Here is a 12,158-nt window from a genome sequence, read left to right on the forward strand (position 1 = left end):
TTCTATGGTCCCACCAATGCCCACCTACTTAGCATCTATACAAGCCAGTTATAGGGAAAACTAGTCAGACTGGGGAAGATAATGAATTGTGGATTCACTTGATGCACAAATCTCTTCACAGTTTCATTATTCCTTCAAGCCAATGGACACAGGCACCACTTCTCACAGCACCTTTGGAGGGCTCCCATCCAAGGACTGACCAAGAACAAGTTTGCCCAGCTTGTGATAACTGACAGGATCAACAGGCAGATATGGTATTATATTGTAAAAAAATGTCTTCACCTATTATGTATTTCTACAACAGAACTGCACCCATTGGTCACATGATTGCTATACAGAGGGATTATTACCCTCTGTATATGTTAGACTATGAGCACTGAATTGAAAATAGTCATTTTAACTGCTTAACAGTATTGTATGTATATTTTCCCTATTAAGTCAGCTTTCATGCTGTAGTGTTACACATTCTCATGTAAGGAAATCACCAGGTTCTGTATATCTTTGTTCACTGCCTAGCTCCATGGGTCTGAACTTGTTTGGCTTCTAGACACTACTGCAATGCATTTAAAAAACAAACAAACAAGGTGTTTTGTTTTAAAAGGGGCAATGTTATCCCACTAAGGTCTAGTTATTTCTGTTAAACTGTACAGTATCCACAGCTTTTTCCCCCCTCTTTCATCTTCCTTGCTCGCTAGTTTCTTTCTCCTAGACTCAATTTTCAATTTTTTAAAAAGTGACCAAGGGGAACTAGCAAACAGAGGAGTTTGAGAGGGAGAGACGGAGGTCCCCCTGCTGAACGAACAAGGTGTGAGTACTAATCTTGGGGTGAGTGGATTTGTTTGGCTGTTTGTGCTTTTCTTTCTCTTTCAGGTTATTTAAAGTTACAGGGTGTCATAAATATAGAGAAATGAGTAGCATAAAATCCCTCCTTGGCAGCTGTACTGAATCGTTTTATCTGTAAGGGGTTAAGAAGCTCAAATAACCTAGTTGGCACCTGACCAGAAGGACCAATGAGGAAAGAATATACTTTCAAATCTGGGGGGGGAGGTTTTGTTTGTGCTCTCTCTTTGTTGTTCTCTATCCAGACGGAGGGAGAGACCAAGCAGGTACAACATCTCCTGAAAATATACCTGGAATGATCCATCTAAAATTACAAAAAAATGTAAGTAGGGCAAAGAAATGCATTAGGTTAGCTTTGGTTTTGGCTTGTGAATTTTCCTATGCTACAAAGGTAGTTTTATTCCTGTTTTTGTAACTGTGAAGCTGAGCCCAGGGGTGGAATCCTCTGTGTTTTAAATCTTTTTATTACCCTCTAAAGTTACCTTCCATCCTGATTTTGCAGGTGTGAGTCTTTTACTTTTTTTCTTTATCATAAAGTTCTTCTTTTAAGAACCTGATTGATTTTCAGTGTCCTGAGACAAAGGGTCCGGTTTATGCTCACATTGCTAACCAATTGGGTATATTATTCTCAAGCTTCCCCAGGAAAGGGGGGGAATATTTTGGGGGGGACAGGGATTCCAAGTGACCTTTCTCTGAATTTTTGTGTAAATCACTTGGTGGTGGCAGCAATACTGTCCAAGGACAAGGAAAGGAATTTGTGCCTTGGGGAAGTTTTAACCTAAGCTGGTAGAATATAAGCTTAGGGGGGTCTTTCATGTGGGTCCCCACATCTGTACCCCAGAGTTCAGAGTAGGGAGGGAACCTTGACACAGGGTCAGTTGGATTTGTGTGTTTGGGGACTGTTTGAGCCTTTGTTCCCTGGATCATCCTTGATCATCTTTGATCTGCCTCAGTCAATCGGCCCAGTTATCACCCTCTCCCTGTGTGATTAATGAGGGGGTAGGGCTGACCTAGGCGAGAAGGCCTTAAAAGCCAGATTCTAAGCGACCAAACAAGGGAGTTTTTAAGGAGGGAATCATAATATAAATCACTATGGTTAGGAAAGGCCGCATCACCAGTGCCAACACTGCTCCTGTCTCCTCCACCTGCACCTATATCCAGAGAACCTAACCATGGATCCCTCTACCCAGATCCTTGTTGGATTTGCAGAGACTGTGGCCTGCATTTCCCACTCTCAGAATGCCAGGCTGGAGACACCATCCAGTGTGAAAGGTGTCTGCTGGTGGATTCTCTCAAGAAGCACGTAGGAGAAGGAGAAGCCATGTACCCCCAAGATTAGGAGGATCTCATGCACCAGTCCAAGGAAGAAACGTATGGTAGTGGTGGTTGGTGACTCTCTTCAGAGGGGGACAGAGGCATCTGTCAGCCTGAAATGGCATCCCAGAAGGTATGCTGCCTGCCAGGGGCCCGTGTCCGAGACATTACGGAGGGATTCTCGAGGATCATCCAGCCCTCTGACTATTACCCCATGCTCCTCATCCATGTGGGCAGTAACAATATTGTGAGGTATGATCCTGAGCAGATCAGAAATGACTACAGAGATCTGGGAGTAAGTGTGAAGGAGTTGGGGGCATAGGAGGTGGTCTCTTTGATCCTTCCAGTCAAAGGTAGGGGCCCAAGCAGAGAGATGCATCCTGGAGGTGAATGCCTAGTATGAGGATTGTGTCACCAGGAGGGCTTTGGCTTCCTTGACCATGGGATGCTGTTCCATGAAGAAGGAGTGTTGAGCAGAGATGGGGTTCCCCAATTGAGGAAGGGAAAGAGCACATGTGGATACAGATTGACTAACCTAGTGAGGAGGGCTTTAAACTAGGTTCGATGGGGGAAGGTGACAAAAGCCCACAGGTAAGTCAAAAACATGGAGACATGGGAGAAGGGTCAGTATCTGGGGGGAGCAGGGACCGTTTTATCAGGGATAAGGGAGAGACAAGAGAGAACACAGGGGAGGGGGCAGAGGAATCAAATCGGTAACTGAGGTGTCTGTATACTAATACGAGAAATACATGGAATAAGCAGAAAGAACTTGAAATGCTAGTTAACAAAACACAACTATGACATAGTTGGCATCACAGAGACTTGGTGGGCTAATATGCATGACTGGAATATTGGTATAGAAGGGTACAGCTTGCTCAGGATGGACAGGCAGGGAAGAAAGGGAGGAGGTGTTGCCTTATATATTAAAAATGTATACACTTGGACTGAGGAAATAGGAGACAGACTTGTTGAAAGTCTGTGGGTAAGGATAAAAGGAGTAAAAAATAAGGGTGATGTCTACTACAGACCACCTAACCAGGAAGAAGAGGTGGATGAGGTTTAAAAAAAAAAAAAAACCCACAACAGCATCATCCAAAGCACAGTACTTGGTGGTGATGGGGGACTTCAACTACCCAGACATCTATTGGGAAAATATAGCAGAGCACAGATTATCCAAAAAGTTCTTGGAATGTATTGGAGACTTTTTTTTATTTCAGAAGGTGGAGAAAGCTACTCCTTCTAATTAAGCCTCAACGGGAGTATTGTGTCCAGTCCAGTACCAGTACCATTTAGGGAGATATGGACAAATTAGAGAATGTCCAGGGAAGAGCAACAAAAATGATTAATGGTCTAGAAAACATGACCTACGTGAGAAGATTGAAAAAATTGTCTGGAAAAGAGAAGACTGAGAGGAGACAAGATAACAGTTTTCAAGTACATAAAAGGTTGTTACAAGGAGGAGTGAGAAAAATTGTTCTCCTTAACCTCTGAGGATAGGACAAGAAACATTGGGCTTAAATTGCATCAAGGACAGCTTAGCTTGGACATTAGGCAAAACTTCCTGTCAGGGTGGTTAGGCACTGGAATAAATTGCCTAGCGAGGTTGTGGAATCTCCACCATTGGAGATTTTTAAGGGCAGGTTAGACAAACATCTCTCAGTGATGGTCTACACCAGGGGTTCTCAAACTGGGGGTTGGGACCCCTCAGGGGTTGTGAGGTTATTACAATGGCGGTCGTGAGCTGTCAGCCTCCACCCCAGACCCGCTTTGCCTCTTGCATTTATAATGGTGTTAAATATATTAAAAAGTGGTTTTAATTTGGGGGGGGAGGGGAAGGTGGGGAAGGGTCACACTCAGAGGCTTGCTATGTGAAAGGGGTCACCAGTACAAAAGTTTGAGAACCACTCATCTAGACAATACATAGTCCTGCCAGGAGTGCAGGAAATGGATTAGATGACCTCTCGAAGTCCCTTCCCAACCTATGATTCAGCCTCCTGAAGAGTGAGCCACAGCAAAAATGACTGGACAAGGAGTCATTATGTTCAGAAGTAGATAAAGCACTGTAGGCCAGGAACAACTGGAGGCTTCTGCATGGTGTAACTGGGAATAATTGTTTATCTCCCTCTTTCATTTTTGTGCCTGCAAGGATTTAGCACAAGGTCTCATCCAGCACCAGCACCTCAGCTATGAAGTACCTGTGTGTGCATACACATGGATACGCACATAGGTCAGGATATTGTCACCGAAATATTGGGTCCACCTAGCTGAGAGCCAATAACAGCCAGACAGGGATAAGGAAGAGTTGCTTTATTTTGCAGAAGAAAAGAGAGTTTTGTACCTTAGTACAAAAACTTTGTCTTACACGCATTTTACAGATCCTTTATACACATTCAGACAAAGGCCCTTGCCGTGTTAACACTTGATTGGTGGTTGCGAGACCCGTGCTTCTGCTATCTGGTCAGTGAAAACCGGCTTGGGACCAGCTCCAACTACCTTAAGGCCTTGAAAGGGAAAACAGTTGAAAAGTTCAGGCTACTGTGTACTTGAGATGTCTGCTTCCCTCTAATGGTCACTGGTTGACATAGGGTCCTGTGGCACCTTTAAGACTAACAGAAGTATTGGGAGCATAAGCTTTCGTGGGTAAGAACCTCACTTCTTCAGATGCAAGTCACTTGTATCTGACGAAGTGAGGTTCTTACCCACGAAAGCTTATGCTCCCAATACTTCTGTTAGTCTTAAAGGTGCCACAGGACCCTCTGTTGCTTTTTACAGATTCAGACTAACACGGCTATCCCTCTGATGGTTGACATAAAGGCTGCTAGCTGTTGCGGGGGGGGGGGGGTGTCACTGCTGACTGTCACAATATTCAGTTCTATCACTGAACAGCAGAGGGGATTAGTGGGTACAAGATGCTAGTGTTTCCATGCCTCATTTTATTCTGATCACCCTGGTGACATTTTTGAAGTGAATATTTCAATTGGGCAGTTAGCCTGTATGGAAAATGTGACTAGCACCATATAGATCAACCAACAAGGGTAAGCAAAATGTCCAGTTATTACCCACCTCCTTTCAAAACAGAATATTCACACAGCATCTGGCAGAACAAGGGCCTGCAACCTGCTGCCTCCAAGCCACTAATCCAGCAGTCAATCTACTTGAGGAAAACTAACATTAAAGAGGTGAAGAACTTTAGCCAATAGTAAAATCCAGTTTAAGTCAAGCAGCATGTGAATTACCTGTAAGTGTATTACATTGTCACAGGGTACACCACTCCCTGCTACTCTGGCACCTACTCGTGGTCACTCTAGGGTAGTTCCCCCCTCTTCCAGGGTATAGTCCATCAGTAGTCCTAGGCAGTCTTCCCATTCACTGCCTCAGTTCTATGCCACACCCTCAGTGGCTGGTAGGGGAACCCAGGCCCACCTTCTTCTCTGGGTTCCAGTCCAGGGACCCTCAGCTCAGCAGTTCTGGGCTCTACCCTCTCAGCTCCTTCCCTGAACTGCTTCGTGGTCTCCACCCACCCCCACAACCCACCGCTTTCTCTGGTAGTACCAGCAGCACCAAACCAACTCCTTCTTCTCAGGGCCAGGGAGAGACTGCAGCTACAGAGAGGGCTGTGCTGAGTGGCCAGCTGAAGTGCTGCCGCGGCGCAGCTGCAGCGGTTCCATGTAGAGATCGGTGAGGCCGGACTTGACTCCGGTGTGACTTGAGGGGCTCAGAATTCGCTCTGTTTTCCTTCAGATGTGACGGCGAATAAGGAAATAAACCCTGTTACCTGATCACAGATCCTGGGTTGTCTGTAACCCTGGGACTGGCATAAGGAATCCAGGTAAATTTCAATCAGCCTAGGTACTTCTCTGGCCCCCATCATTGCAGTCTCTGTGCACCTCGTGATTATTAAGGGATTCTACCTGTGCAATGCGTGTGAAGTAGGGACGTGTTATTCTTAGTTGATAGGGGGCCTGGGAAATTAAATTACTAGCCCAGGGTCACCTAGGAAACTTGGTCCAGATTCTTAAGAAGGTATTTAGGCACTTAACTCCCATTGAAATCAGTGTGAGTTAAGCATCTAAATACCTTTGAGGACAGATCTGGGCCTTTGTGGTTGAGTTAGGAATAGAACCCATGACTTCCCAGGCTCAGTTCAGTATCCTACCTACTAGACCGTCCTTTTCTCCTACTTAAAATGAAGCCAGCAGTTACAGCAGGGCCCTCCCACTAACTTTTCTACATGTGCATATTTTTTCAGTCTCACATGGATCATGAGTATGATTGAAATCCCGAGTCTTCAGATCCACAGCCAAGACCTGTTCTGCTTAACAGTTCCTCCTTCTATTGGTGTTGTCCTGGAAATGAGCTGCTACGTCCCTGCTACCTCTATTTTACAGCTGTTGTGGCCTCCCAAGAGATGGTGAGGAAAGGGGAGGCGCCTGGGGCACTATTTAAGTTGGGTTTCTCCCTATGGCTGAGGTAATTCAGTCTTTGGCAGCAGGGGAGTAGAGGCAGGAGCTCTGAAAGATGGTGAGTCCCCACAGAGATGTGTGGAAAGGGAGAATATTCTGGCTGTAGCTGGTGAGATGTGTATACTGTTTGTTAAGCTCATGTGTGTCTGTCTCATTTATGGCTAATTTTACCCCTTCTTTTGGGTGATTTAGGTTTCCTTTTTGGGGGGAGGGGTGGGCAGAGAGAAGTGTGCCAAGAATAAATGGTTAGTGCCAACAGTGTATTTCGTGTGAGTCACATTAGCAAAAGTAAACAAGAGTAAGGCCAGGTGTACACTACAGACTTATATTGGTATAACTGTGTCGCTCAGGGATGTGAAAAATCTACTACAGCCCTGCCACTAAAAGGAGTGTGTGTGTGTGTGTGTGTGTGTGTGTGTGTGCTATTGTTGTTGTTTGTTTTTTAACACCCCTGAAAGACAAGTTCCAGTGTAAACAAAACCTCAGAGTTTCACTGCTTGCTAAGTATTAGGTGAAATAGATTGTTTAGCGTAGTTAACACATTTCAAGGGACCATTCAAAGTGAAGTGGCCTGTTAACACTCCTCCAGTCACAGGGAAGAAAGTAAAGGGGCGGAGGGGAAAGCAGTTGAGGGAGGTTGTTAGTGGTTTACAGATTGTTGTAAATAAACCATAAACCCAGTATCTTTATTCAGTCCAGGATTTTTAGTGTCTAGCAAAGTTATGAATTTAAACTCCCAGGCCTGTCTTTTTGAAAGTGTTATGCAGGTTTCCTTTGAGGGCAAGGGCTGATAGATCACATACAAGAGTGATTGCTCTGTGGGAAGTGCTCACCCACAGATGATGTGGTGGCCTTATCTTATCATTTTCCTGTTCATTTGTGAGCATAGTGATTCTCTGGTTTCACCCACATAGTTGTTATTGGGGCATTTAGTGCACTGGATGCAGTTATCCATGTGGTGCGATTGGCATGTGTAGGACCCATGGATTTGAAAGGTGTGTTGATCATTGTAGCAGTGGAGATGTGTCTGCAGGTTTTGCATTGGTTGTTCTGGCAGGGTCTGGTGCCACTGTGAGTTGGTGTGCAGTGGCATAGCCAGGTTCTAGGTGCAGGGGGAGCAAACATAAAAAAGGCGCCCCCCTTGGCTCCTCCTCTGGCCACACCCCCCTTTGGCTCCTCCTCTGGTTGCTCCGCGCCACCCCCTTGGCTGGCTCCTTCGGCCGCGCTGCGCCCCACCCCTCGGCTCCTCCGGCCACGCTGCGCTGCGGCCATGCTGCACCCCCCCTCGGAGGGGCTTGGTCCGGGGGGCGGGGGCCGGGTGCAGTGCGGCCTGGCCGAGGAAGTTTTTAGGATGCAGTCGGGGGGGGGGGAGAAGGGGTGAGAAAGTTTCACACGCCTCGGTGTGGGACTCACCAGCTGCCGAGCAACCTCGGAGGAAGCCATGACACCGCGCCAGGCAGCCGCCACGGGATGGGGAGGGGAGAGGTGCGCGGGAAGCTCCAGGCGGTTGGAATGTAACCGGCAGCTCAGGGCCGGCTCCAGGGTTTTGGCCGCCCCAAGCAGTCAAACAACAACAACAACAACAAAAAAGCCGTGATGGCGATCGCGATCTCATAGACTCATAGACTTTAAGGTCAGAAGGGACCATTATGATCATCTGGTCTGACCCCCTGCATGCTGCAGGCCACAAAACCGTCCCTACCCTTTCCTTGACTCTGCTGATGAAGTCCCCAAATCCTGTGTCTTAGTGACTTCAATTGGCAGAGAACCCTCCTGCTAGCGATCCCTGACCCATGCTGCGGAGGAAGGTGAAAAACCTCCAGGGCCTCAGCCAATCTACCCTGGAGGAAAATTCCTTCCCGACCCCAAATATGGCGATCAGTAAGACCCCGAGCATGTAGGCAAGAGTCTCCAGCCTGACCCTTGTTAGCCATTATACTGTTTACCTACCATTGCTTGGTATTCCTCAGCTAATATGTTTTACCATTAAACCATTCCCTCCATAAACTTGTCTAACTTAATCTTAAAACCAGACAGGTCCCTCGCCCCCACCGTTTCCCTCGGAAGGCCGTTCCAATATTTCACCCCTCTGACGGTCAGAAACCTTCGTCTAATTTCAAGCCTAAACTTCCCCAGCGGCAATTCAGCGGGAGGTCCTTCGCTCCGAGCAGGAGTGAGGGACCGTCCACCGAATTGCCGCCGAACAGCTGGACGTGCCACCCCTCTCCGAAGTGGCTGCCCCAAGCACCTGCTTGGTAAGCTGGTGCCTGGAGCTAGCCCTGCGGCAGCTAGAGGGTCTGCACGGGGGTGAGGGGCCAAGCAAACCGGCGAGGAGGGGCATGGTGTAGGGGAGTGGGGTCACGGGGGCAGCCCGAAGGGCAGGGCCGCACTGTAACTGCTTCGCACCCCTGCTCTGGGGCGATCCCCGCATGCAGCGGGCTGGAGTCTCGGATGTGACATGAGCAGGGAGCGGACAGTCGGTCCCTACCCTACCGCCCACTCCCCTGCCTGTATAATGGGCCACGAGCCGCTGCCGAGAGATGCTGCTGTTGCCGCATTAGCAAGGGGTGGGGAGTGCTTGGCCGCTGAGCCCTGAGCCGCCGCAGGCGGCCACGGCGATGTTGGGGCCATGCTGAGCGTGGGGCGTGATGGCCGAGGAGCCGGCCCCCTCGCTCCTCCGGACGCGCCCGCCGCCCCCCCCAATGGCTCCTCCGGCCGTGCTACCCCCCTTTGCCTGCAGGAGCCCAGCGCCGGCCCGGCAGGCCAAGCTTCAGAGCAGAGCGTGGGCCCCGCCCGCTGGTGCCATGGTAACCCCTGACTAAGGCGCCGCTTTTGGAAAATGTGCTGAGGGGAAGCCGCTGCTTCCCCTGCACCCCCCCCCCCCCAGCTACGCTACTGTTGGTGTGTCCTGGTCTGTGGGGGGCTTGCTTCTGATGATAAGCTTGGAGAGATTAGGGGTTGTTTCTGAAGGCCAGAAGTGGGGGTTCAGGAAAGATTTCTTTCAGGATGTGGTTCCTATCAAGTATGCATTTTAGTTGTTTGATATCCCATATGGGTTGCAGTGTAGGGTAGTAGGTGACAACTAAGGGTGTGCGGTCGGTGGGGATTTTATTTCTGTATTGAAGCACGTTTCCTTGGTGTATTTGAGTGCCCCATTCCATGATGCAATCTACTTCTCTGGTGGATGTCCCACTTTGGTGAAGGCAGTTTTGAGTGTGTTAAGGTGCCTGTCCCAGACTTTCTCCTCCGAGCGTATTCTGTGGTATCTGAGTGCCTTCCTCTCTGTACCCTTGGTTGTGGTGGAGCTCTGGTGCCACCTGCTGGTTGTGATTTCACAGCTTGGTGGAAAAACAAATAACTGCAAGGGCGGGGGAAGCAACTCTCTCACTGAGTCCTGGTCTACGCTACCAACTTATGTTGGCATAAAATGCATTCCCTGAGTGACACATTATATCGACCTAGCTCCCGGGCTAGACTGGTTTCTCCTACGGACATAGCTACTGGTTCTCGGGGAGGGGCAGCACCTACGCTGACGGGAGAAGCTCTTTCAGTGGCATAGGTAGTGTCTTCACTAAATGCTGCAGCGCTGTAAGTGTGAGCACCTGCCTGGGATAAATCAATCGCCACAAAACAGCCTTTCACAGAAGAAACAATGAGGAGTCCTTGTGGCACTTTAGAGACTAACACATTTATTTGGGCATAAGCTTTCATGGGCTATACCCCACTTCATCAGATGCATGGAGTAAAAAATACAGTAGGCAGGTATAAATATTCAGCACATGAAAAGATGGGAGTTGCCTTACCAAGTGAGGGGGTCAGTGCTAACGAGGCCAATTCAATCAGGGTGGATGTGGCCCATTCCCAACAGTTGACAAGCAGGTGTGAGTATCAACAGAGGGAAAATTACTTTTTGTAGTGACCCAGCCACTCCCAGTCTTTATTCAGGCCTAATTTGATGGTGTAAAGTTTGCAAATTAATTGCAGCTCTGCAGTTTCTCGTTGACGCCTCGTTGTTTTTGTTGATACAGACTAACAGGGCTACCCCTCTGAAACCTTTCACAGAAGAGTAACACTGAGCACGTCACAGCTGTAAAGCATGTCACAAACACTGCATAATGTACACTCCTCACAAAGCTCCTTGGAGAGGAGGTAAATAGCTTAATCTTCACTCTGCAGAGGAATTTGAAACAGGCAGCCACCTGAAGTGTCCTGTCCCAAGCCACATTGTAAGAACCAGAAGTTAAATATTAGTGTTTTGAACTTGTATTACAGAGGATTGGGGCCCCTGTGTGCTGGGTGCAGTACAACACTTGGTGGCTTCGCTTGAGCTTACAAACCAAAATACATAGACCATCTGTTGGGTGGGGAGAAGAATACAACCTGTCTGTATAATTAATGCAGTTATTTGTATACACGTGAGCTTCAATGTTATACAAAATAAGTATCCCTGATAGATCTCCTCCCAGGTAAAAGTACTCACACCCAGGTTTTTAAATAATTCTCTAGTAACACAAAAAGCTCACATCTATAGACTCACAAAATTACAACAGAAACTTAAAGTAACAATTCTTAATAAATAAACCAAAATATTGAATATTTGAGAATAAAACTGTTATAAAGACCAGTTTAAAAGAAAAAGAGTTCAACTGATTCTATTTTTGAACCACAATAGTCTCCCAAAGGGGAGGTGCACCGTTCCTGGAGGTACTGCAATACCAGGTTGATGCATGGAGTGGATGGAACAAGCGCCTATTCCATCTCCCTGTTCCAAAAATCCATTTAATATATAGTCCTCAGATAGAGAACATATCAGATATTAAACTGATAAGAACAGATTTAATTTTTTTAATTAAAGTTAATGTTTAAAATGAAATATACACGAGTTAAGAGGCAAGGTATTGTCCATCTGGGTCAGGCTTGGGTTATGGGGGGTTACAGGTAACATTTGCAAGGATGAAAAGATACATACATTTTGCATAACCTGCATAGACTCAGATTGGGGTGCAAGGGTTTTTAAAGTGTCAGTGGATAGGTGGGTTCAGGTATGCCACCCATGGATTGTATAAGGAGTCCAAGTCAGTATCGGTGTAGCGGATACGTACATGGGTGGGGTTCGTCCCTGGTCCGTCAGGGAAGGAAGTAGGTTATTTCCCTGGTCAGCGGTCTCAGTTACTCAATGTGGTATTGACCGTGTCCTGTGATGTATTCCATATAAACGTCTCTGGACCACCTGATGGTGTCAGACACCATGAGCTGTCTCATGAGCCGGGCGTAGCGTCGACCGACTCCGCACGCTCCCAGAACCAGCTTGTTGTGGGGGTCCCACGAGCCCAGGGCTCCCACAATCAGGGCGTGTATCTGGACCTCGTAGCCCTGGTCTCTCAGGATCTCAGGGTGTACTTCGATGCCTTCCGTGCTCAGGCCTCGTGGAGGGCCGGTGACTGGTTTTCAAAAGGCACCGTGATGTCTACGATGAGGACCTTCTTCTTTTCTGCATCTGTCACGACGATGTTGGGTCGCAGTCTGCTGTCTGTCCCGGGG

General features: G+C 47.7%; 1 long non-coding RNA gene and 1 other non-coding gene across 2 annotated transcripts; one reads left to right on the forward strand and one right to left on the reverse strand.

Moving 5' to 3' along the window:
* The first annotated feature begins 125 nt into the window (after positions 1-125).
* On the forward strand, positions 126-6,565 carry LOC122173691 (uncharacterized). The gene is made up of 3 exons (XR_010589089.1): positions 126-1,162; positions 5,738-5,983; positions 6,404-6,565. It is a non-coding gene; the product is annotated as an uncharacterized LOC122173691 (long non-coding RNA).
* Positions 6,566-11,299: 4,734 nt separating this feature from the next.
* On the reverse strand, positions 11,300-11,491 carry LOC112060432 (U2 spliceosomal RNA). The gene has a single exon (XR_002889743.2). It is a non-coding gene; the product is annotated as a U2 spliceosomal RNA (small nuclear RNA).
* Positions 11,492-12,158: the final 667 nt, after the last annotated feature.

This window comes from Chrysemys picta, chromosome 7, assembly GCF_011386835.1.
Source record: "Chrysemys picta bellii isolate R12L10 chromosome 7, ASM1138683v2, whole genome shotgun sequence".
Taxonomy (NCBI): Eukaryota; Metazoa; Chordata; order Testudines; family Emydidae; genus Chrysemys; species Chrysemys picta.